Source organism: Neomonachus schauinslandi, chromosome 12 (genome assembly GCF_002201575.2).
Source record: "Neomonachus schauinslandi chromosome 12, ASM220157v2, whole genome shotgun sequence".
In the NCBI taxonomy this organism is placed as follows: Eukaryota; Metazoa; Chordata; class Mammalia; order Carnivora; family Phocidae; genus Neomonachus; species Neomonachus schauinslandi.
The window spans coordinates 101,135,177-101,162,218 of NC_058414.1; the positions used below are offsets into that span (position 1 = coordinate 101,135,177).

The 27,042-nt window shown below is 51.4% G+C and overlaps 1 pseudogene; it reads right to left on the reverse strand.

Annotated features, from left to right (window-relative positions):
- Positions 1-18,340: 18,340 nt before the first annotated feature.
- On the reverse strand, positions 18,341-22,736 carry LOC123326390 (annotated as a pseudogene).
- Between the last annotated feature and the right edge of the window lie 4,306 nt (positions 22,737-27,042).

The following is a 27,042-nucleotide window of genomic DNA, read 5'->3' on the forward strand; positions in this document are numbered from 1 at the left end:
TGGGGGTTTCATGCTGACCCCTCCCCTGCCCACTCAGAGCTGGAAGGGAATCCGATCCTCCCGGCTTCACGTGGAAGAGAGTTCGGATTTTGCACATTGAAGCCAAAGGATGAGCCCCGTGTGGACGATTGTGATCTGTGTAACCAAAGGCCTGGTACTCAGTCTCCATCTTGACAGCACGAGAATCTGGGAGCTTACCTTGCAGGGATGTTAGAGAATCAGTGAGGATGATGCATGCCCTTTGCAAAGTCACCGCTGTCATGATGGTGCTTAAATTTGGCCGATGTCTGTGTAAAGGAGCATCATTCTTGGAGCGTTCGTCGGCCAGAAGAATGGGACACAAGGCCACCATTCTAAACATTTGCAATTCTGATCCAGAGACAAGACATCCACTCGACGTCCCGAGTGATGCCACAGGTCAGGCTGCAGGGGGTCAGCACAGCATGTGGATGTGTGGTCTCTGTGGCTGGGGAGGCCCCTGTGGGGAAAGAGAGTCTATTTACTTGAGAGAGAGATTGCGCACAAGCAGGGGGAGCAGCAGAGGGAGACGAAGCAGGCTTCCCGCCGAGCAGGGAGCCCGATGCGGGGCTCGATCCCAGGACCCTGGGATCATGACCTGAGCGGAAGGCAGACGCTTAACGACTGAGCCACCCAGGCGCCCCTGGAGTTAGAGACTCAAGGCAGCTTTTGTGAGTTGGAGCCGCAAAGCTGAGCAAAGGGAGATGCTCACCGACCGGCTGCCCCGTGTTAGTCAACCAGGGCTGAGAGTCTGCGGCTACCCACCAGGGTGACCTCATTGTGCGGACCTGATGGAGGGGTGCGCTGGGGAGGAACTGGGGAGGGCGGGTGCATAAATTGGATCAAGAAGATTGGAAAATGACTGAGGAAGTGGGTGATCTGTTTCCGCAATGGCGCTTTCTGAAATTCTAATTAGTGGTAGCAATTGGGTTCTGTGATTTTTTTCTTCTGTGCAGTCTCAACAAAACCAATTAAGTCTTACTGCATCCATACGTTACTATGAGTACAGGCCATAAGCAAGAGAAGGCCTGTTTAGTCTGACTGTTGGCTCCTGGCTTTTAATGGAAAATCAATTTATTTCAGCTTATTAAACTATTAGTGCATATTGGATATTAATTCCACTTTTCTTTAAACCCCTCTCTCCTGTCCCTCTCTCAGGCACCAGGGAGGAGACTCTAGGACTTCAGAAATGGCGCACGGGAATCCTGCCGGAAGCAGAAGAGCAAACCAGATGCTCACTAGATGCTTCTTGGGCGCTCAGGGAACTTTATATTCGGATCGCAGAGGTCCTCCTGGCTTCTGAATTCTGTGATCAAGTGTCAGCTTGATCCTGTGGAGAACCCGTTGAATGCATGGCCGGTGCCTTGTTTCAAGGGTGCAGATGGTGTGGATGGGCATAGGCTGGAGGAGGGGCCACTTTCTAAAACTGGGACGAGTCAGGGTGATGTTATGTGTCCGCTTGTCTAGGCGATGGCACCCAGTTGTTTGGTCAAGCACGAGTCTAGATGTTACCTTGAAGGTATTCAGTAGGTGTGATTGGCATGCACAGTAGCAGTTGGCTTTGGTTTTTATAGTTACTTGTTTGTTTTTTTAAAATGTTAACATTTGAGTATCGTTGACACACAATGTGACATGAGTTTCAGGTGTACAACATAACGATTCGATGTCTCTAAACATCAGGCTGTCTCACCACATGCGTAGCTCCCGTCTGTCGCCATACGACGTCATCACGATACCCTATTCCCTACGCTGAGTCTTACTCCCAGGACTCCTTCGTTCTGTAATGGGGAGCCTGTACCTTCCCCTCTTCTCGCCCATTCCCCACCTCTCCCCTCCAGCAACCGCCAGGTCTCTGTATAGATCTGCACAATCTAAGTAAAGGAGATTACCCTCCAAAACGTGGGTGGGGTTCCTCTAATCACTTGGCGGCTTTTTTTTTTTTTAAGCACGCGTGTGAGAGTGGTGTGTGGGGAGGGGCAGAGGAAGAGGAAGAGACTCCCAAGCAGACTCCCTGCCCAGTTCCCACGACCCCGAGATCATGACAAGGGCTGAAACCGACGGGGCCACCAGGTGCCCCTCATCAGCTGATGGCTTTAATTAAGAGCAAAGACTGAGGGTTCCTTAAGAAGAAATCCTGCCTCAAGACTGCAGTAGCAGCTCCTGCCCAAGCTTCCAGCCTGCATCCCACCCTACATATTTCAGATTCAGAACTGCAATGCCAACTTTTACCTGAGTTTTCAGACTGCTGGCTAACCCTCCCAGCTTCACACTTTCCGGGTCCTACAACTGTGAGCCAACTTCTTAAAATAGTATCTCATACGTGTCTGTGTCCTATTCGCTCTGTTCTCTGCAGAGCGCACACACCTGAACTGCCAGCCCCCTCTCTCCAGCCGGGGAGGTTCTGGGTAACTGCTGCCATGCTCTTTCCTCCCGACCCCAAATGCAGCCTCAGAATCTTCTGGAAGAGTCCATGAATGCAGTCGTTCAGAGTTGGCACTAGAGAGGAAATCTGTTTGCCATTCTGATTTTAGGGGATTCTCTTTATTGCTGTTGGCTAATAAAACCAATGATTGTTCTCATATTAAGTACCTTCTAATTAATTTTTCACTAACATTGGTGGGTTTCTGATGCCGAAGTATGGAGCATTTCTTGGCACCACCTGGCTGGGAGCTCACTGTGGGCAGAGCTGGGGAAGGGGCTGAGGCAGGGGCTTCACTAGTGCCTGGGACCTGCACCGCTTACTGCACTTGGTAAGCTGCGTTGATGGGGGCTGGGTGGCATTGGTGATGGAGCGGTGGGAGTGGGTCACGGGCACCGTGAGCACCCCAGGGCAGCCTGGGGATCACCCACTCCATCAGTTTTTGATGCTAACGTTCATCGAGCGACTCCGTCCAGTCACCTAGATACGACAGAGACAGCGCTCACTGCGTGGATGGAAAATCGAGTTTTTACCAGAAAGGGGAGACAGCAGAGGAAGGACTTTGAATCCACAGGACGTGGGTGCGCTCATGCGTGCTGCTGTGGGGGGGGGGGCTGTGGCTGTTGTGGGGGACGATTGAGTGACAAATGATGCCATTAATAAATGAGGAGCTTTTAAATTAACAGAAGCCCAAGACTGGAGATTAATTTTTTAAATGTTTCCTAACAAGAAAAATGAAGCAAATAAATCCCGACAACTAGGAAGTAATGAAGACCCTGCAAAGGCAGATAAGGGAATTCGCGGTCCGTCTGAGGCAAATGTAAATCAGCAGGCTCGGATGCACGCATCTCCGGCACTACGGGAATTGGCTGGCTTACTTTCTGAACCTAAGTAGTCATTGAAATGTCTTAGAGAGCATGCAGAGAAAGGCAATTGCAGCGAGCGAGCTGGGTCCCCGTCCCCCGTGGCCCTCACCCATCCCGCCCATCCCACCCTGTGGTAGGTGCTGACGGGGCACCAGGGGGCCGTGACTCTGCACCGACCGGATGCTCCTGGATGCGCCGGTCTCTTGGATGGCGGCTGGTGACCGCCGGGGCTGCCGTCGGCTTGTGCAGGTGGCGAAGGACTCGCAGCCTGGACACGGGGGGCAGTTCTAGGAACTGGATAAAGCGAGCAGTGGGCCTTGGATGCACCGTCCTTTGCAGATCAGGACCGTTTTGGATTGTGGGCTGCTAGCGACTGAGTTTTTTGTACCTAAAGTCCAGGCTCATAAAAATGTCCCTCTTTTTATTTTATTTTATTTTATGTTATTTTTTAAAATTTTTTAATTTAAATTCAATTAACCAACATATGGTACATCATTAGTTTTTGATGTAATGTTCAATGATTCATTAGTTGCGTATAACACCCAGTGCTCATTGCGTATAACACCCAGGGCATCACATGCCCTCCTTAAAGCCCATCACCCAGTTACCTCATCCCCCCACCCTCCTCCCTTTCCATAACCCTCAGTTTGTTTCCCAGAGTCAAGAGTCTCTCATGGTTTGTCTCCCTCTCTGATTTCTTCCCAGAAAAATGTCCCTCTTAATCTCAGTTTGTTCAAGCGTGCCGTTAAACATTGGTAACTGACCGTGGCCTCTAGCTTCCAGACCTCAGACACCTTCCCCGTCAGCGCAGATCCTACATCAGCTGCTGACCATGATGCGTCTCTGTGCACGGCCTCCGGCCACCTGAGGATTTAACCTGACCGACCTGGCCGTGAGTTTGTGCCTGAGTCCCCCGCTGCATTAAATGCCTTGAGGTTTGCAATGGTCTGTGCTCAACTTTGTAAAAGCCCATGACAGTGGCAGTAATAACCAGGGGTAACGTTGATACGGCATTTACGATGCGCCGGGTCCACACACACATCCACTTCATCCTCATTACAAGTGGGTGGAGGCGGGTGATGCTTCCACACCGCCAGGAACGCTGTGGATCAGCTGCCTCTCCCCCCGCAGCCCTCAGAAGCCCTGTCCACACCTGGATCTCGGACTTCCAGCCGCCGAAAGTGTGCGGTGGTGAATTGCTGTCTTTAAGCTGCTCAGTTTGAGGTACTTTGTTAACAACCCTCGCAAACGAATACAGTATTCGTGTTTGAAATCTTCAAAAAGGCCGGCACCTGCCAGACCAAACCAAAATGGTGCCATGCTGACTTTGGCCACAGCAGCCCGTGATCTGCGCCGTTTCAGATGCTCGGCCACTTCGCAGAAACGTCCCGTGACCTTTCTCCCCAAACTGCCCGGTGATCTCGGAGGTGGAGGGTCCTCGGCCTTTGCCTAGTCAGCTTGCGAGAGAGGGAGACACCAGAACTTTGCTTACCCTTAGATCAGATACCCTCCCCTGGACGCCCTCTAGCATGCGTGAACTGTTGTTAATGACCGTGGCTGGTTTAAATGTGTACAATGCCAGGCATGTTCTGAACACTTTCTGTGAATCAGTTCCTCTAGCTCTCCCCCCAAACTCTGCAAGTTACTACTGTCATGCCCTGTGTTTAGACTTGGAAACTGAGGCGTGGACTAGGCACTTGCTGGCTGGCATGTACTTAATAAACAAGGTCCATTTTATTTTTTGTACCCGAAAAGCCCTACGCATAAGCATTTTTTTTGTTTGTTTCTGTTGTGGTTTTTTTCCCCCACTGTTCAAATGAAATGATTCTGGTCCTCTTCACCAAGATTGGTGGGGGACTGGCCTCTCGTTGGTGTTTTGATGATTTTGTGGATGAGTGGGAGATAGGCTTATATCCTTCCATGCATGAAAGTTGGAAGCTCACTTATTTTTAAGTTAGGGGTGGTGATGGGAAGGGGACTGGGTGGAGACAAGTCCGTGAAGACCCCGGAAGCCAGCGCCAGCCATCCGCCATATTTATGTTCTTCAACATCTTGCCCCAGCAAAGACATAAGTGACACTCTCTGAACGAGATACCGTTCACATCTGGATTAAGGGGTGGGTTTGCCAGGAAGCTGCCCGAGGCACTGATCTGTAATACGTATTTAGACAATATTTGAATAACGCAGAAACACAGTACCAGTTTCCCCATGTCTGACATAACGAACAAAGTGTACATTTTTAGCCCCATTTATGCAGAAGTAGATCCATAAAAGATTCATTACCATCAATTCCAAATAGGGTAAAATATTATATTACATTCAGGGCACTTAATGAATGTCTTATTTTGAATATGAAGAGGTGTGAAATATTTATTAATAGAAAAGTCATTTCTCCCCACCTCCACTGAATATACAGTAGTCAGATACGAAAGACTATTGCTCAGAACGGACGCCATAGTACTAATTTTCCTGGCATAATGCATAACCTCATTTGTCTGTGTAGCTGTCTCACTCGTGAACTGGGCTGGCCCCGAGGTTTGTGTTCCTTGATGTTTCCCCTTACCTCTCTCTCTGCATACCTCCCACGTTCTGGGAGCGCCAGCTCTCTTCCTCACGTACCCCGCCCACCATAGCTGCTTCTGTGGGCCCTGAAGATGTCTCCCGCCAACTTTCAAATAGGGCTGCTGGATAAAATACAGGACGCATCCAGTTAAGTGGAAATTTCTGATAAATAATACATAGTATTTTTTAGCATAATTACGTCCCATGCAATATTTATGGCACATTCCAAACATTACATGGGGATATACCTATGCTAAAAAATTATTCATTGTTTCTCTGAAATTCAAATTTACCTGGATGCCCTATGTTTATATTTGCTAAATGTGGCAACCATATTCACTAGTGGTTTGGGTCATTTCTTGGAGGAGATGTGTGTGGTTGTGTGTGTATAAGGGATTGTAGAATTGTATGAATTACTGATTCATTGGGTAGGTTAATCTTTGGTAGTAATTTCACAACAAACCATCTATTTCACAAGTGAAGACACACATATGAACAGTAACTCCACTGAATGGAATGCCTTCCTTGTACACGACATCATCTAATATTTGGGCAGTGCTTATGAGGTGGTGTGTTCCTTTCCTTTTACTAGTGAGCACCCTGCAAAGTCCAGTGCATGCATGCTGTCCAAACCCTGAATCTCCTTTTGGTTCAACCCCTAATGCCTCCCATCTGTTCTTCTCCATTCATTAGTTCATAATCGTGTTTATAAGCCCTGACCTGAGAATCTGGAGGCCAGGGTTTTAATCCTCGGTCCTATTTATTAATTGTGTGAACCTCAGTGTGTTTTTTCAACTCTCTGACCCTCGGTGTCTTGGTCTCCCAATCAGGGGATGTATATGGAGCTGTTACGGTTGCAGGGAGAGGAAAAGATGGCAGGGATGCGAAGGGGCTGGGATGGGCCAACGCTGGGCATGGGCCCTTCGCTCTCGTTCCTCCCTTTGTTCTCCCACTCCTTCAGTTCTGGTTCCGGGAGGCGAGTGGCACCTGTCGTTGCAGGGTTCGTGGCCAGTGAGTGATCACCGTGGGTCTGGCTCTTGAAGCAATTTGCAGGCTGCCTATCCCAGAGGAGGACGCCAGAGGGCGCCCCACACCGCCATCCGCCTGCTCGGCCGTTGCGCGTCCAGGCTCCGGGCGGGCGCCGAGGAGCAGGGCAGGTGCAGCTGGACAGCGCTGCACCCACTACCAGCGGAGGTCGCTTCTGAGTTGCAGTCCGAAGTTGCCTTTACTTTAAAGTCTTATCATTGCATGGAGTGGTAAGGAACCAAATGGGATTTAAGGTGGCAGAGCAAGCGGTTTTCCTTCAGAGCAAATGTGCCTGGAAGACCCTCTCAGCTCTTTGGAAACAAGACCCAGAGGCAAGAGCAAAGGATCCAGGGCCCCTGCCCCTCTCTGCTGCTCTTAGACCTGGGGCCCCAGCTGGGTGGGATACGCCTGGGAGGTGGGCCCTGAACCCAGGAGGGCTGGCAGGCCGCTGGAGGTCCTGGAGCTCCCTCTCAGACCCTAGTTTCTCATGCACACCTGTCAGACGGCCCAGCCCGTCAGCCTCCTAGCACATCAGAGGGGAGGCGAAGGCCGCCCTCCAGCTGTGGACGATGACCCTCGACAGTAGAGAAGGAAGAAACCAGCTCAGCCCTGTAGTTAGTGTGCGCGGGGATGGTTCCCAGTGATGAGGAGGAAGTGTGATCAGGGCTCACGGCTGATGAAGGTGTGAAGCCTCGGTGTCAACTGAAGAAACCGTTTAGGTTACCACGGCTCACATACGGTGTTGGCGAATGAATAAGCAGACCTAACGAGTCATCTAGAAACGTTATTACGGCACAGTCTTATTTATTGAGACACCCTGAACCCTGAGAATTTGCTGAGTTGGTTTGTAATGACAAGGATCATATGAAAGTCTTCTGTGCTTTGTAGGTTTTAACGGGTGTTTTAAAACCCCCCCCCAAAAAGTTTAACAATATGGCCCCAAAGCCTCTGGTTGTTGGTGAGTGTTGGGATGGGGATGGAGAGGCGACACCGCGGGGAAGTCTGGTGTGTGTGTCGGGGCTGCAGGAGTGACCGTTCACACTTCTGGGCATGTGGTGATGGAGGTCTTTGCTGCTGCCGCCAAAACCTCCCCTCGCTGAGGGTTCCCAGGAGGAGAGGAGGCAGGTGGGACACTGGGAGCCTCTCGTGGCAGCCCGGCTCTTCCAAGCCGCGGAGGAAGAGTCTGATGGGTGTAGGATTGCCTGGCAAGTTGAACTGTGGCTCCTCGTGGTTGTGCGTCCTCTTGGCTGTGTTTCTCTTTTCTCTGTACAGCTCCGGGCTCACCTGCGCGCACACACAACCCCCCCCGTGTCCCACAAGAACAGAGCTGGGAGAGGCAGTGGCTGGGGGCTCCAAGGAGACTGCTTTCGGGCCACATGACAGGCACACTGTGCTGGACACCAAGCGTGGCAGGTGGAACAGCGGACGGACGGACAGACAGAGCGTTGAATACTGACGGTGGCCAGGATCCCCCCCAGCCATCAGCAGCCCCATCCATCAGCTGCTTACCTCACTTTATGGCTTTGCACGCTCAGTGTCTGCACATTTACACTCTGCAGGGTCTGGTGACCAAGTGTGCCCTCCCGTCCCTCGTGTCTCTATCATGTCGCCTTCGCCGGAGTCTGAGCTTGACCAGCAGACTAACTGAAGCTGTCTCAAAGAACATACAGCCTGCATCAGGCTTTCAATACGAAGACCAGCGGAGCTGGTGGCCTATGTTCTTGGGACTTGTCTGTCATGCACCCATCTTAGCACAGAGCCCTGGCTTCGGAATTCCATGCAGTACTGCTTGATTTGTGTGCCTGGGTGGCGCGGTCTTACCCTTGGAGATCTGGAGAAATTGGAATGTTCTTCGCTGCCCAGCAGGCTCCAGAGCCAGGGGTGGAGGGCGGCCGAGGAAACCCTGTTGTTCCTTGTGCTCGGCATTTGGAGATAAGAGGTCTGCAGAGCTCATTGCCAGCCACAGGGGAATGGCAGAGGAAAGTTCTGTTTTCCTAAAGACAGTGAGAGATGAGGAGATCCCTTACTTGTAGGGTATTTAATTCAAGGCAGCGCACCTGTATTTGTGAGAGGCCATTTTTAATGGTCTTATGGCTGGTAACAGGTGGATGTCGGAATGTGCATTCGGGGCTGTGCTACCTAACTAGCCCCCCCGGAATGAAGGACTCACCCTGACAGGCAGCTCTTGGCTGAAGCCCCCACAGGAATGCATGTGCTGTGGGAGCCCCCCAGGCCACGCCCATTTGCTGGTCCCCGTTTCTCCCCCTCGCTCCCCCTCCAGTGACTAGTCCCAGCCCAGGGTCGGCTGAGGTCTCTGTTCAGATTGCACCCCAGCCCAACTTCTCCCCTGGCTTAATGCCCCCTTCCCTCCCTGCCCTTCCCCGCAGGTGAATCCCAAGACACCCCCGTGTGCTAACCACCTTCTCGGAGTTGGCTGCCCAGGAGCTGTCCCGACAAGGCAGCTTCAGATTTCATGAGGGAGACAGACCTGTGATCAGCTGATGGTGCAGAGGTGTGTGCTCCGAAGAACACAGGGGGGCGGGAGGAACGTCCTCGGGCATGGAAGGGTCACTCGGGGGGGATCACATTGACTTGAAACTTTAGGGACTTTTAAGGATGTAGGAGGCTCCCAGATGGCCTTGTGTGAAGAGGCAAAGTCACAGGGATGATGCAAAGGGAGGTGGGGCTGGGAATGGCTCGGCCCGAGGGGGAGTGGGGAGACCAGGCTGGACACGTGGAGTGCTGAGCTCAGGTGTGGGGATTCTGCTCTGTAGCCAGGGGAGGCCATGGGAGCATTTGTCACAGGGGAGGAACCTGAGCGTATTTTTATATAAGAAAGACCATAATCGTGAGCACAGTGCGTGAATGGCGTGGGGGCTGGAGATGAGGCATCCACTGATGGCTGGGCATCCCAGATCTCCCCCTCTGCCGATTCGGAGATACAACTGGGATTCCATCTCTTTTGAACAGATTTCTGTCTCCCTCAATGCCACCAGCCCCTTGGTGTGTGTCACAGGACTCTGCACGGTGTCCGCGGACTCTCACGCAGTTCTGTAAAGCCATTGATTATAGGGTGTGCATCGGTCCAGTGCCGTTGGCCCCAGGGTGTGCTGTATTTGGGGCTGCCTCTACTCTCTGGACTGGATCACACGTTGGCTTCCTTTAATCACAATGAGAACGAGATTGTAGAACCTGGTTAAGGGGTTTGGAACGCCCTTGATGCTCTGTCAAGGGCAAGGCTCACACAGTTTCTGGCTCGCTCTGCTTCTCGGGCCAGCCTCCAGGCGGGGACCCATAGTTATCTGAGCAGCACCGTGCCCCGGGGGGTGGGGGCGCACACGGAGACACAGGGAGCGAGCACAGAGGGCTTCTTCACAGGCTGTGGGCAGACAGAAGCCCAGCCACCTGCCAGCAATAGCAAATAGGGGTTTTCTCCATTTTCTGTGTTGTTGTCATGTCTTTCCGCCTCATCTGCTACTTTTCTCAGGGCAGAAATTGTCCATCCCTGAGAAATCCAGTTACAGGTTGCTTTTCTCTCTAATCTGGGCATAGCAGAAAGAACACGTGGGGCTTCCTTCCAAAGGGACAGTCATCAGGGGATGAGCTGGTGTTGTGGGGCCTGCCTTCCAGCAGTATCCTTGGCCTTTGGGTGCACCTTGCTTAAGAACACTGGTCAGCTCTGACTTGTTCCTGGAAGAAGGAGAAAGGATGACCGAAGTCTGCGGGCTTCTGTTCATTTTGGGGGTTTTCCAAGTAGCTACTGTTATTTATTTAGTCTTCAGATTTTATTGAGGACCTACTATATGCCAGTGTATTAGTTTGCTAGGGTTGCCATAAAAATCTGCTGCAGACTGGGTGGTTTATGGTCTGGCAGCTCTGCAGGCTGAAGTCCAAGATTGGGACGTCGGCCGGGCTGGTTCCTCGGGGGCCGCACACTCCCTGGACCCTGGTTTCTCTCAGAGCCCAAGGCTCCCTGCTCAACGCCTGTCCCTCAGCACAATTCGGGTCACTCTATGTGTACTTTCCTAAATAAAAAAACCTGCTCGGTCAAGCCCAGTTCATGGCCTCCCTTCTGGGGGCAGAAAGTAGAATACGTTGGATTATTGCCATTGTAACAGGTGCCCCCTCCTGCAGGGGGCCCGTGTGGGGGCTGCGAGGCTGGCTGTCCTGGACAACTCTGCCGCAGGGGTGCGGGCGGCTGGTGCACAAGGGAGGGGGCCACCTGGCTTTAGGAAGAGGTTTGCAGATTGGCTTTCTTCATTTTGGAAACCATCTGGCAGTGTTATCTGGACTGTTTTTAAAAATTAATCGACCCGTCCACACTTTCTAGGGTTTACGTGTCCAACAGTGCCTGGCTCATTATAAATGCTCAGTGACTTTGAGTTTAAGATGTTCCCTATGAACTGAAAGGCATAAAGAAATACATATGCATCTTCCTTTAGATTATAGGTCTGTCAGCTTTGCCGGAAAGATGTGGATGATCTTGGTGGTGAAGATGGGGTGGTGGCTGGTGGTAGGTGGAGGACAAAGGCCCAGAGGAAGGAAGGAGGAAAAGGAAAGAAGGACGACTGTGATATCATGAACACATCATGATGACATTGTTGAGACAATGGTGTTGGAGAAGGTTGAGGTGCTGTGCCTTCTTGAAGCTCACATTTGCCCACAGAGCAGAGATGAGGGCAAGTCTTCTTTTTTTTTTTTTTAAAGATTTTATTTATTTATTTGACACAGAGAGAGAAAGCACAAGTAAGCAGAGAGGCAGGCAGAGAGAGAGGGAGAAGCAGGCTCTCCACTGAGCAGGGAGCCGGACGTGGGGCTCGATCCCAGGACCCTGGGATCAAGCCCCTTCCGGGGCTCCCTGCTCAGCGGGGAGCCTGCTTCTCCCTTTCTCTCTCCCTCTGCCTCTCCCCCTGCTCGTGCTCACTCTCTCTCTCTCTCAAATAAATAAAAGCTTAAAAGAGAGCGAGAACAAGTAAGAGAGTGCAAGAGTGGGGGAGGGGCAGAAGGAGAGAGAGAATCTCAAGCAGACTCCCCGCTGAGCACAGGGCCCACCGCAGGGCTTGATCCCATAACCCTGAGATCATGACCTGAGCCGAAACCAAGAGTCAGACGCTCATCTGACTGAGCCATCCAGGCACCCCCTTAAACTTCCATTTTAACTTTAGTTAGATTTGGTTGGCAAGAAGAAAGATCTAGATCTGTAACCTGAGATATTTTTGTAAGCTAGCAAGAGGATTTATTCAGCTTATATAGAGGTGGTTTTACTCCTAAGAGGTCAGGTCAAAGTTACTGGGTTAATTATAACAAGTTGGTAAGTGGATTCAATTATCTATGGCAAACATTGTTCATAACTTTAAGAGAATAAGCAGGGCTTTCTATAACAAACATATTCTAACATCCGACTTCCTATAGCAGACATTTAAGGGTATCTAGAGTTAATCTCGATTTAAGGTTACAGGTGAGCAATGAAGACAAGTTCTCTGAAGATGGAGGCTGTGTGTGGTAGTGACCAGACACACGACATATTCCATTTGACCTTAAAGGAGACTTTGTCCCCTTGGGGGGAGTTGATTCTGTCCTGCTGCCTCACACGTTGCGGTGTCATGAATGAGCCCTGTGCAAGGGGCAAACAGCATAATGCAGAATCACATTTTCCTCAGTGGTTTTCCCTAGCATGAGAACGAGTAAACAAGGAACCAACGAAACTCAAATTAAGCGGAAGAAAGAGGACAATAAAGATAAGAACAGAAATCAATGAACTGGACTGAAGATAAACAACAGAAAAAAATCAATGACACCTAAAGTTGGTTCTTGGAGATCAACCAATCTGATAAATCTCTAGCAAGACTGGGTGGGAACTGAGGAGCTGAGGCCGTGAGTACCAACATCAGGAGCAAGTCCGAAATGGCCAACAGATTCAGCACACATTAAAGGGATAAGAGTATATTATGAATAATTTATGCCAAAATATTCTACAACTTAGATAAAACAAGCAAATCCCTTGAAAGACAACCAGTCAAACCCATGCAGGGAGGAACAGATATGCTTAGTCTTCTTACATCTAGGAAAAAAATGAATTTATAAGGAAAAACCTTTTCATAAAGAAAACTACAGCTTTACTGGTGAATTCTACCAAAATTTAAGGAAGACATAATATCAATTCTATGCAAACTTCCAGAAAACTAAAGAGGAGAGAATACTTTCCAATTTGTTCTCTGAGGCCAGCGTTACATTGATACCTGCGTCAGAAAAAAAGACAATACAAGAAGATAAAACCACAGATCACTATCCACCATGAACTTAGATGCACATATTCTCAACAAAATTTTAGCAACTTGAATCTAAAAATATATAAATATAGGAGAGCCTGGGCGGCTCAGTGGGTTAGGCGTTCAACTCTTGATCTCAGCTCAGGTCTTAATCTCAGGGTCGTGAGTTTAGGCCCTGAGTTGGGCCCATGCTGGCCATGGAGCCTACTTAAAAGAATACATACAAATTGGAGCACCTACGTGGCTCAATTGGTTAAGTGTCCAACTCTTGGTTTTGCTCAGGTCATGATCTCGTGAGTTGCGGGATTGAGCCCTGTGTCGGTCTCTGTACTCGGCAGGGAGTCTGCTTGAAGATTCTATCCCTCTGCTCCTGCCTGCGCTCTCTCTCTCTGTCTCAAATAAATAAATAACTCTTTACAAAAATATGCACACATATATGTATATAATGTGTATATATAATATATACGTGCATATGCGCACATATGTATGTGTGTATATATGTATGTAATGTGTACGTGTGTGTGTGTGTATCATGGCCAAGAAGGACTTATCCCAGGAATGTGAGGTTGATTTGACATTCAAAAATTGGCATAATCCACTGTGTTAAATTACAGAAGAAAAACCATATGATGATCTCAGCAGATGCAGAGAGAGCATCTGACAAAATCCAGTGTCTGTTTCTGACAAGAACTTCCAGTGAGTATTAATAAAAGTACTTTCACAACCCGATCAAGAGAACAGCCAAACTATCTACAGCTGATGTTCTGCTTAATGGTGAGAGAAACTTCATGCCAACACACCTGAACATATATACATGAAACATAATGAGTTCCAGTGAAACTTAACATTAGAACTTTCCAGCAAAGACAGCCCCAGACCCAAATGGCACCACTGTTGAATTCTATGAAACGTTTAGTGAAGAAATGACTCCAGTCTACACTCTCGATTTCCGTGAATTAACGGTCTTTTCATTAAACTCTCCAGTCACACCCTTTGAATGTACCATTCATTTCCTTCTGGGGCCCTGACTGACGTACTCTATCTTGAGACAACTCATAAAACCAGAAATATACAGTCTTTGGGAATGTATCGAGTGCATCTCTATTTTATGAATCACAACAGCATCACCTTTCCCCCCCAAATTGGGTGCACAGTCAGTACTAGTTATTCAGTGTTCAGCCAGTGCTTGGTTAGTACAGATGTGTGGGTCCCTTGTAATTATTCCCCAGCTCTCAGCAAGGACCCACAGCCCTGAGCTTGGAACCCCTGTCACAGATCATTGGAAATCGGGGCCATCAGTCACCATTGCCTTGAAAATCACCTGTGACTTAAGTCACAGACCCCAACCTGGCTGGTTAACAGAATCACCCGAACCTTCAAAAATGCTGAGTCCTAGGTTCCACCCAAGACCTGCTGTGTTTCACCCCCCGTGGCTCTGATGATCATCCGTGTTTGAGATCAACGATTTCAGTAACTGAGAGCCCCTACAGGGACTGGGGAGTTTGATTCATAGAAGTCTGGCTCTTGGAAATAAAGGTCAGCAATGAGAGTGAACAATTCACTTTCGGTAAATTCAACGTAGCTTCCCTAACCGTCGGGGCTCACGGTACTTCCTGTGCTTCCTCCCTTCCTGGACACGTGGAAGATGTTCACCAGCCCCACGGCGTGACTGACTCCTGCCACTGGTCTGGGAGCAGAAGGGGCGTGTGTCACTTGGAGCAGGTAAAAGCTGCTGGTTCTCCATGTGCTTGTCCCGCTCTGCAGCGACCCTGACGTCACCCCCTGGGGGCCACACTGGGCATGAGTGGGCCATCCGTTGGGGACAGCCGCCTGCAGACTCCAGACCCGCAGCACAAAGTAAACCTCATCGAGAGAGTTTGAAACTGATTGTAATTCCAGCGAAATCTATCTCATCTGATTTACCATGGTTGAGATACTGCTCAGCTATTAAAGATTATGATTCTAAAACTACATAGCATCCTGGGAAAACGCTCAGGAAGGGGAATTGGGGTGCTTAAATCTGCCTCACCCACCAGGAGTTTGCTTGACCTTGACCTAAATCCTGCCCCCAGCAGAGTATTCATAGCGTTCTTTGTAGACTATGAAGGTCAAGGAAGTGGGATTGCTGGAGAACTTCCTGGAGGGAGCCTCCTGAGAGGCGCTGATGGTGTGTGCACCTTGTGGGGGGTGTGGAGATGGCCACCCCGTCCCCCTTCAGGGAGGGGACCGGCTGCCCCCGATGCTGGGAGGCCGGCCAGGACTGGTCCTGGTGGCAGAGTGGCCCCAGCTGCCAGGGCTCACCCTGGCTTCCGGGGAGCGGGCCAGTGACTGGGGAGCGGTGTGTGCTGGGGGTCCGGCCCTCCGAGCTCTCAAGGGCTTCCAGAGGGGTTGCGTTGAAAGACTTCCTGACGAAGAGAAGCCACTCAGGAAAGAAAACATCAAAGCCATTTGCCACAAAGGCCCTGGAAACTGCTGAGACGGCATTCGGGTAGGGCTTCTTCTCGCGGCGATCACTCACGTCCAGCTGTATATTTTCCTGGCCGCGCTGCCCCTGACAAGATGAAGTGCGTTCCTGACACACAGAATTTTCCAATAAAGATCTCATTGTCTTGTTCCCCCGTGAGAAGTGATAAGTGAACTTGGTATCTCTCTGTTCAACCTTCATCAATAAAAAATTTTTCTGGTTGGGTTATCCCCGTTGATTCTTAATGAAGTGGCGTTTTATGAGGTGCCTTTTGAGTTCTAAACTTCGGAAAGAGTCAGGGATCTATGGCCTGGCAGAGTGGATGCATTAAACATTGAAATGTATATTAATGGCTGTGTGCATACATAACGTGGCGAAATAAATACACAGTTATTGGGGATTTAATACACCTCAACCAGAAAAGGATATATCACGCATTAAAACATAATTACTGGCTGGAAATAGAAGTAGATCACCTGCTAAAGCAGATTCATCAAGCTGACTCACATATTTCACCCACTGAACCAGAGTACCTACTGAGCCTGACATATCACCGCCCCGCCCAGACACACGGCAAATGATTTAGATCCGTAGCACTAATACACTAAATCGGTGACCACCCCTTGACTGAAATATATTGTCACTTAGTGAAAAATATCTTTGTGACGGAGCACAGTGACTGAAAATTACATCCACCGTACGGTCTGGTAAACTCAGCCGGGGCTGCCCCCTGAACAGGCCATAGCTGAGTGTGGGCCTGCTCCCTGGGGCCTGGGAAGGGCGGAGGCCGGCCATGCTAGTGGGGGGCAGCTCCCCATCTGTGAGTCAGTCGGCAATGGACGCCAGCACAAGCCGAGAAGCCCTCCCCACGCAGGGGTCTCTGGGGACAAAGGAGGAGGCGGGTGTGGGGGCTTCCCTTGCTGGCTGCAAAGCGTGGGGGCAGGAGGGTGGCTGCCATGGGAGAGCCAGTCTGACTGTATTTTCGCTATAAATTCAGCTTATGTTACCCCTTTCTCTAATGTCCAAACACCATTTTGTGTGGGGGTGTTTGTGGGGGGGTGGGGAGTGGAAAACCCTTTCTAGGCGTTTCTTGGAGTTTCTCTTTAAAGATCTTGCTTCTCCCAGAGCACTTGGTGTTCACCTTCAGCAAGTTTAACTCCCAGAGGGACGTGTGTGTGTGTGTGCTGTTCGTGAGTTTGTGTAAGAGTTGGTGTGTGAGCATGCGTGTGTGTGAGCGTGCATGTGTGCGTGTGTGTGTACGCCGGGCGGGATCTGCTCCAGGCTGGAGGTCTGTGCACACTGCCGAACCTGGCCAGGAGCTGAGGACGGCGGATGCAAGAGGTGGAGGGAGGTGTAGAGAGCAGCCGGCCCGGCTTCTTTGTGTTTCGGGTGCGGACGCTGTTCTGAAAAGGGCAGTGATGTGGCCTTGGTCCCATTCTTTTCTGGAGGGTTGGGCTCTCCTGATTCTCAGGCCACTGGAGGGGCCCCATCTCCCCAGGGTATGAGCTGAGCCTGCAGGAACACGTAGCAGCACGTCTGCTCAGCAGCAGCTGGTGACCAAAAGTGATGCGGAGCACGATTCCTGGACTGCGTGACGAGTACCTTCGGTTTTGTAAGAAACCACTCAACGGTCACGTTTCGAGTCCCCACCTCTGATCGCTCAGTTCACAAAGTGTGTAATTGACTAAACCTTGGAATTTTCTATGTATTTCCATTCTGGAAATACCACTCTCTCACTTGTTCAGTCTGAATTTTGCTGCTAGAGACCCAAATTGATTTTAAAACAGAATTCCTGGATCTCTTAGTCTGTTTCCTCAACTGCACAAAGGACCTATGGTGGGTGAATTCCTGAAGTCTGACCGAAATGATTCAAAGTGAGAAAAAACTGAGTAAGTACGGCAGAGTCTTGGCAGTCGTGGGGGTGATGGGGGTCTGCAGGCTGGCCCTGCCTTCTACTGTCCCGGAGCTTTTCGATTTCTTCCCATATGTCTCCTCTGAAACTAGGGGGTCTCTGAAAGCTCCCTGTGACTTATTCTGAAGCCCACAGGGGCTCCCCGGCAGCAGCCTGAGGAGGCCCAGGTTGGAAGAGGAGGCCGAGCAGCTGCACCAACACACACTTGCTGCTGGTGCGTTGGGGTCTTCCAAGGGCCCCTTCGGTAATTCAGTGCTCACAAAGGGCATGAGGGGACGTCACGAGGGGGACGGGGCAGCCCACCTGCAACACGCAGGAAGGGACTCAGGCGGAGGAGGCTTGTTAAGAATTCACCTTCCCAGGTCCCATCTCTAGAGGCTCCGATTCAGCAGGCCCAGGATGGGGCCCAGCAATCTGTGTTTTTAATAAGCACTTGCTGTGTACTGAATTGTGATCTTCCCAAATTCATATGTTGAAGCCCTAAAGCCCCCACGTGTTGACTATTTGGAGATAGGGCTTTTACAGAAGCAATTAAGGATAAATCAGATAAAAAAAAGGTGGTGCCCTGATCTGATAGGATTAGTGGGCTTATGAGAAGGGGCAGGAGCTCGCTGGCTCTCCATCCCCCATGAGGACAGAGCAAGGGGGTCACTGTCTGAAAACCAGGAGGACAGCTCTCCCTAGAAACCAAACTGGCCGGCTCTTTGATCTTGGACTTCCAGGCTTCAGAACTGTGGGAAAGCCAATTTCTGATTTTTTTTTTTTTAAACTGGCTTGAATTCCCTTTATTTTTCTTGTATAAGACTAAGTGGCGGCCACAGCTGGAGCCCAGTCCTCCGCACGGGGCCTCGGGTGTGGGTCTTTACAAGCTGTCAGTGAATTCCTGATAGGGTGACGTGGTGGACACGGTCTATTTCCAGAGATATCTCCAGCGGCGAGACAGCTGTGGGTCTTGGGAACGGCATCAGAGTGGCCTTGGCAAAGTCGCCCAGCGGGACAGTACAGTCCCTGGCCGAGGGGCAGCAGCGGTCAGACTGCCCTCACCCGCGTGCCAGGGCCTCGGGGGGCGGGGACGGGATGCTCCGGCACGGAGACGCAGTGGCCGGTCACCTTGCATGGGACAGTGCGGGGCTTGTCGCTCTTGCTCCCGAAGTAGCCTCGCCGCACAGGATGCCGGAAAGTGTGGCCAGGATCATGGCCCCACCGAAGGCAGTGGCTGCCCCCTTGGAGCACCACCCAGACCGACGTGTCTGTTGTCGTCTCCGACGGCAACGAGTGCCTTGAGCCTGGTCCGATGGCCAGCAGGGGTCTGCTTTTGAACTGGCAGAGTCTTCGAAACCTCATCCCTGAGGGATGCCCCCAGGAAAGAATCAGTGATCTCAGATTCCCTGGTGGGCAGGGAGAAGAGATCGATCTCCTCCAGGGACTTGATCTTCACGTCCTTGACCAGGCGGCCCAGCTTGGTGACGGGGATCCCCTCCTTGTCCTCAGCCTTGCCTCGGTGCGCTCTGTGGCCTGGCCCACAACCACGGCCAAGGCCATGACCCTGGGTGCTGCGGCCAAAGCCTCCCGTTCCAGGGCCCTGGGCCCTCCGCGCCCTCCCACAGCACCAGCCTCATTGGCTATTTGCCATTTTCTCGAAGAAGCCAGTTTCTGATGTTTAAGCCACCCTGTGCATGCTACTCTTTCATACAGCACTACAAGGGATTCTGATGCTGGGTCCTTCCATAGACAAAGAAACAAAGACGTCACAGCTGGGTATGTTGTTGGAATCAATATTTGAACCCGGGTCTGTTGGCTTCCGTAGCCCGAGTCATTCTGCCCTTTGTTGACCCAGCACCGGATTTGCCTTTAGAACCAGAGGTCACAGGAAGTAAGGGGCGTACCTTGGGCCCCCAGTGTGGGTGCTCGGTGCGTGCTCTGCTCACACCAGCCTCACGCCCTTCTTCACAGTAGGCTTGTGCGGACGGTCCTGTCACCCCTGTTTAATAGATAAGCACATTGAGGGGCAGAGTAGGAAAAGTTGCCCAGCTAGACAATGGCAGAGTCAGGCTGATTTGGACCCAAGACAGTCTTCCCCTTCCAGCATGTTAGTAGTCTCCATAAGGGCTCTTCCCCTGTGATGTCGCAGTGGGAGCCTGGGGCATGTGTGGGCACACAGCCGGGGGGCTTTTCTGAAGCTCTGAGACCCATCTGGAGGTGACATGCCTGAACTTACCAGATCCCTTTCATGTGTCTCTCTTCTCATTTCCTCCTGGCTTTGGAGAGAGACCAGAGACTGGCGTCTTCCCAGGGCCTTGGTCTTGGTCATATTTATCAAGGCTGCTCCCTGGATCTTCCTCCACGCTTGTTAGATTGTTCTTTTACCTTAAGATGGAGAGCCCATTCCGGGAAGGTACATATATTTTTTTCCAATTGATTTCTTGTCAAGACTAACAAGATCAATCAAATCATATGGCCAGTAAAACTGATCTAGCATTCATAAAGCCCTATGACATCTCATATGTGCTGAGAATGAATGACGTGGAGGCAAAGCTGCTCTGCATCCCTTCCCTCCTGGTCACAGGAGGATGTCCTAGCCACACGCTCAGCTTCTGGGCTCCCTTCCCACCCAGCCGACAGGTGTCAGGGAGTGCACAGGGCAGGGAGCTCCTTATGATGCTGGGAGGAAGCAAAGCTACCAAGAAGGCAGCAGGAGAGATTTTATCCATGAACTAGCAGGAGGATGGTGCCATCAGAGAGGGACTATCCGAAACGCTCAGGAGAAAACATAATTGGGAAAATCAATACTTTCCCTTTTGACCTTGTATTGGGATGCTCTGTTGCTTACTCCCACCCACGGTCTCATAAAGAGCAGTGCTTGCAGAGCTGTGACTGAACCATGTGACCTAGTCCTCCTTGGTCATGGCTGCTTGGCCAAGGCCAGGCACCCGGTCTAGGAGAGGTCCGAAGAATCCTCCCTTTGGAATCTGAAGGTGGGCACTTAGAGACTGAGCCGAGGATAGAGGGATAGAGAAGAAGCCAACAGTTGAAGGGTAGCTCGTCCCATCAGTGGTGAGGCATGAAGCTGAAGGTTCACGGGATCCTTTCCCTGGGGTCTCTGGAGGTGATCCTGGCCCTATTCAGCTTCTCTTGTGATTCCTGAAACCTAGTACTCCATCATAAACCCCCCTTTCCTGGAGATAGCTGTGTGGATTTGTATTTCAGACGACTAAATATATCCTGATTGAAACATGTCTTTGGCGAATAATCTGCCCCACCTCATACAGATCTTAGAACTGAGAAATTTTATGGATGGCAACCTTCACAGACCATGCAGTTCTGGGGGTGCTGATTTGTAGCCGGTAGGAGTGTTTTTTGTGGGTTGCACTAACATTTCTTTGGAATATTTTTAGATGCTCCTGTAGGCTCTCCTGTTTACCCCAGGCCCCACCATTCCTTTTATCTTACACTTCGCTTTCTTCACACAGTGCTACTCTTATCCAGCCCCTGAGGACATTCACCTGTGACTCCTAACCGAGCCCAACCCTTGAACTTTTCAGAGAGGTGAAGTGACTTTCCCGAGGCCACACAGTTAGGCATTATCACGCCTGGGGCCAGGATTGAGTTTTTCTGACTCCTAAGAAAAGTGGAAATGGAATAGGAGCTGTGGTGTTTAATTCCCCTCCCCGTGACTTTTTGGAGATGTAATTGACATACAACATTGTGCAAGTTTAAGGTGCACAATGTGATGGTTTGATACACGTATATGCTGTGAAATGACTGTTACAATAAGGTTAATTGACACATTGTGATGGTTAATTTTATGTGTTGACCTGACTTGGTCAAAGGATGCCCAGGTAGCTGGTAACATGTAATTTCTGGGTGTGTCTGTGAGGGCATTTCCAGAAGAGATTAGCACTGGATTCAGTAGACTGAGTTACGAGATCCATCCTCACCGCTGTGTGATCCACCGAGGGCCCACATGGGGCAAAATGGCAAAGGAAGAGTAAAGTCTTTCTCTGTTCTTGAGCTAGGATAGCCATCTCCTGCCCTCGGACCTGGGAGCTCCTAGATGTTGGGTCTTCAGACTCATACTGGCTTTCCCAGTTCTTGGCTCGCAGGTGGCAGACTGGGGACTTCTCAGCTTCCCTGACTGCACGATCTAATTCCCAGAATACACCTCCCATCTTCTCTCTCTCCTTCTCTCTGTCTCTGTCTCTCTCCCTCTCTCTGCTCTCTCCCTCTCTCTGTCTCTCTCTCCCTCTCCCTCTCTCTGTCTCTGCCTCTGTCTCTCTCTCTCCCCCGTCTCTCTCTCCCTCTCTGTCTCTGTCTCTCTCTCCCTCTCTCTCTCCCGCTCTCTCCCTCTCTCCCTCTCTCTGTGTGTCTCTCCCTCTCTCTGTCTCTGTCTCTCTCCCTCTCTCTGTGTGTCTCTCCCTCTCTCTGTCTCTGTCTCTCTCCCTGTCTCTGTCTCTCTCTCTTCTATTGGTTCTGTTTTTCTGGAGAACCCTGACTACTCACTAGCCCCGTGAAAGAAACAAGTATAAGTTTCTGAGCCCCTCATACGTGCTTGCCATTGGGTGATATGGGAGCAGGTGGTCTTCCTCTTACTGTGCCCTTGGCCTTGCCCTGCCTCTTAGACAGTAGCTGAATAAAAGGGCAGCGCTATCTAGAGAAGCCTTGCAAGGCAGGGAGCTGTCCACTCCCCCTTCCTCAAGTAGCTGGCTCTTAAATTACCCTAGGAAACCCCATGTGGACCTCCAAGTTTCATGGTGGTTTTCTGGCGTCTGAGATGTCTTCTCAATGCGGGATTAGTGATTCTGGTTCTAGTGCTTTGGGGCCCATGGGGAGACTTGTTTCTGACACACACTGAGACGCAGGGCAGCTGAAGGTTTACCAGAGGGTCCTTTATGCTCCAAGGCTTCAGGGGAACAGAGTCCCTGGTGGCATCCCTGGGTGGGTACCTGCCTTTCTCCAGTGGCCTGAGGTTAGAGCCTATGTTCACCGACGCTGACAACTGGAAACACAAAGCAGCCTGGGAACACACCCAGCGCCTGGCTCCACCGGGTGTCACCGGCCAGGGGTTTCACCCTCTGGGTCTCAGCTCCCTGATCCGTGAGGAGACTGGTCCCCTGTGCCCGTGGGCTGTGCCTCCCTGTCAACAGTCACCGTCTGTGTGCCGGCTTATGTTGACTCTTCACCTGTTCCCAGGAGCCGGCATTCTGGGCGTAGTGAACCGCATCCTCCTGTCGTCTGGCCGTCTGCCCTCGGTCAATGGCTGGGGGCTCCTAGTTGGCACCACGCGAGGCAGCGATCAATCACAGCAACTCGTCCACGGGATGCCAGGTCCAGACAATGCGTTGGCGTCTGTTTCTCAGGAAGTGCTTGGTGTCACCAGGAGCTAGTGTCTGGTTAAGCCCGAGTGTGTGTGTTTTCACTCCCCTTTGCCCAAAGCTCAGCCGAAGACTCGGAGGTGGTCAGGAGGGAAAGCATTCCACACCCAGGACCAGAGTTACAGAATCATAAATGTGTGTAAGTGGGAGAAATCTCAGAAACTCAAAAGCTGCCCACACCATGACAAATGAAAGCAATGCTCACGGGCAAATGATTTTGATTGATAAATTGCCTCCATGAGTTTTTGAGGACCAACAGCAGCAAATTCTATATTGCAGCAATTCTCAAGCAACCCCTGTAACATAAATAGCTATTTTTTTTTTTTTTTGGCATCAACAAAGTAGTGACTGTGTGGTCTCCATCCCAGGCTCAGATATGTGTCCTCAGCTAGCCCCCTGCAGAGCTAGCACCTGAAGGGGGGGTTTCCAGCCTGGGGTGGGTGAGCCCCTTCCCCATACAGGGGCTCTCCCTCTGCTCCATGACTGTCTATGGGAAAGAGCCAGGACCTTCACACCTGCACCCAACCCTGGGCAGGGCACATAGAACTTGGGGGATGGTGGTACCCGTCTGGGCACACGTGGTGTTACCAGGCCTGCCAAATTCAAGTAAAACCCAGAGGAAGGAGGGCGACTGGGCAGAGTGAGGGGCTCACACGCATGTATTGTATGTGACTCAAATGCTGGGGGTCGGTATTCTGGGGACCATACCGATATGCCACACATGAGGGCCTGTCAAACACAAGTTTAATTTCCGAGACGGCTAGAGTGAGAGTAAAATTCCCGGTGAGCGTTTTCTGGAGCGAGAGGCTGGGGTCCCCTCCCTGAGATGAGGGCAGTTCAGAGCATGAATGAGGCAGAAGAGCTGTCAACAGGGTCCCCCTCTCCCCCCACCCCCCGGGGCTGGGTGTGCTGGCAGGACGTGCACCCGACGGATTGGGGGGTTTCCCCCTCAGCACGAGTGCTCAAGGTCGCAGGGATGCCCCTGGTAGGGCTGGGGCCGGTCGTCTTACCTGCCACCGCCCCTCGCGATGGAAGGCCCCCAGCGAGTGAGCGTCCGGAGCCTGCAGACCCAGCCAGCGCGCGGCCCAGAGCAGCCGTCACTCCCCTGGTCCTCATGGAAGCCGCTTGCTGGGTCCCGGTCCTGCGGAGGACAGGGGCTGTGCTGCACTTCCTGCCAGGCCGTACATTGATGTTGAATCCGCTGCGGGTCTACGCAGTTTTAGAGGGCCATTTGGCAATTGGTGATTCTCCTACACCGCGCTTGCTGGCTCTGATCAGCTTCTTCTGTTACACGAGACCCAATCCCCTCCCTCTCTGGCTGGTACGCAGACGCTTTGGGCTAAAGACGTCCCACTGCCCTGCTTTCCACTTATCTTGTCCTGGGTGGGGTGGGGGGGGTGCAGGTGAGAGGTCGGGGTGGGGAGGGGATGTGGGAGAAGCTGGGCCACTCTCCTTCTCCCGGGCTGGATGCCTGGATCCTGTCCCTGCAGAGCTGAGGAGCCACCGTGTGTCCCCAGGGAGAAGGGTTGAGAAGAAAATGATGGAATCGGGTGTTTTCCCACGAGCAGCTTCTGCTGGAGGAAAGTGGGGCAGGGAGGCCCCATGAGGGCACTGAACACCCTACAGAGGGGTAAGGTGGGTGCTCTAGACAATGTTTGTGTCCCCTCCTCCCTAATTTGTATGTTGAAACCTCATCCCCAAGGTGATGGTGCGGAGTTGGGGCTTTTGGAGGGTGATTAGGTCATGGGAGTGGAGGCCCCCTCAGTGGGATCAGCGCCCTTATAAAAGAGACCCCAGAGCGCTCTCTGCCTCTTCTGCCGGTGAGGACACAGCCAGAAGCCGCCGTCCACCTTGCTGGTGCCTCGATCTTGGACTTCCAGCCTCCAGAGGGGAGAAATAGATGTCTGTGGTTTATAAACCGCCCGTTACAGCGGCCCGAACAGACACGCCGGGCGCGGGGAGGGGCAGGGCCGCCGGGCAAGACACAGAAGAGCAGGGCCCAGAAAGGCAGGCAGGCGCCTCTGGAACCTGAGGGGCCCCTCGCTGCTCTAAGCTCCTCCAAACGGTTTCACCGCTTTGTCTGAATGGTTTTACCGCTCTCTGGCCCCCTCGGAGAAAGCCAGAGCTCGGAGAAGTGTTATGAAACAGGGCGGTGCGGAGAGGTTGGAGCCGTGGTAGTGAAAGCGCTGGGGAGACGACCGGGAAGGCCGGGGCGGTTCGCGATGCAAAGTGCAGGCAGAGCGCCCATAGAGGATGAATACAAGTAAAATACAGGGACGGATGCAATTCCAGTGGGACAGGAGGTTTTAGGAGGAGTTGCTGCCCAGAGCCAAAGACTCAGAGGTAGGTGGGGAGCCCCCCTGCCCACCAGCAGCAGAGGGGGCAGGGGGAGGGTAGAGCAGAAGAGACCGCTCCCGCCCATGTGGGAGGCAGCGGGTCCTTCCTGAGCTGGGTGGTCTCAAGACCTCAGCCAGATTGGAAGCAGTTCAAGGCCGATCCTGTCTCTTTGTCTTGCTTCTTACCCCGACACCCTTCTCCCCCGCAGCCCCCTGAAGGGGTGGTTTTCATGTAATCATCACTGATCCGGAAATCCTGAGAGATATTGAGGGCCGGTGGATGGGAGTCTCTTCTGCCGAAGACTGGCCTCCCGCCTCCCTCCCAGCTGCTGCGTCCGGCCAGAATCATGTGAGTGACCCCCCAGCTGTGTGGCTGGGACAGCCAAGGGTCAGCGGGACCCTGAGCAGCACTGAGACCAGGTCACCCTGGGCCCCCAGCCTGGATGACTCAGGGGAAGGAAGGACGAGCCAGCAATGCTGTCCGCATGGGGACGGTCAGGGCCAGCCCAGGGCCAGCTGGTCTTCTGACGACAGTCACTGGGAGGACGGAGAGAGGCCAGAGCATCTCAGCATGGCTTCGGGCCTCCATGCCCTCCTTATTTCTTTATATTTATAGTATTTTTATCTTGTCAGAAGACTCAGAGCTAAGGTTTGCATTTCTCTTTAATAGATTTCCTAGGCTGGGGCGCCTGGGTGGCTCAGTCCTTAAGCATCTGCCTTTGGCTCAGGTCAGGATCCCAGGGTCCTGGGATCGAGCCCCGCGTCGGGCTCCCTGCTCCGCGGGAAGCCTGCTTCTCCCTCTCCCATTCCCCCTGCTTGTGTTCCCTCTCTGTGTCTCTATCTGTCAAATAAATAAATAAAATCTTTAAAAAATAATAGATTTCCTAAGCCATAAAATTATTTTACTCTTCCATTTTCACTGAGTCGATTTTGTCATTTTACCCGATTTTAAGGATTTTCCTTGTGTTCATGTCTTTTGTGAAAAGGCACCGCAAAAACTGTCTGGGGTGAAGGTACTGTTGCGTGAGCGCTCTGATCCAGCCAATTTCTACCTTCCATCATAGCCCCAGAGACACCCTGTGGTCTTTGCCCCTGTTGGTGCAACCTCCTCTCCCTCACATCAGAGCCCTCCCATTTTTCTCAAACTCTTCGCTGTGCAAAGGTTTCTCCCTGTACAGTGGACCCTCTGACCTATCATTTGCTGCACAGACACATACCACTCTGTAGTAGCTTTGGGTCCCTGAACTACTAACAGGCTTTGCTACTGTTCTCAAATTTTCCTAAGTGCATGCATGTCCCAGCGAAGTTCTAAGTTCCCGGAGGAACATCATCTTTTAGGTAGATGAATATGTAAATATGGCTGAGACTTATTATTTCGACTGATTGGGGTAAGGCCAGAAGGCGTCCTGCAGTCTGAGTTACAGCATTCATTTAAACAGCTGTTATCGTACCACCTTCAAGTTCATACAAAACACTAGTGAGACGCGCAAAATATCGTCTGTTCATCATGCAAACTCCAAGGCTCTGTTTTAACAAATGAATGAATCATCAAAGATGATTCGTATTTGACTTTGGCCTATTGTATATTAACTGGCCCTTCTCTGTATTCAAAAATAATTGTTCTGTTTAATTAGGTTAAATGTGCATACTGTAATCTTGTTCATGCTATTTCTTTTTTTTTTTTTAAAGATTTTATTTATTTATTTGACAGAGAGAGACACAGCGAGAGAGGGAACACAAGCAGGGGGAGCGGGAGAGGGAGAAGTAGGCTTCCCGCAGAGCAGGGAGCCCGATGCGG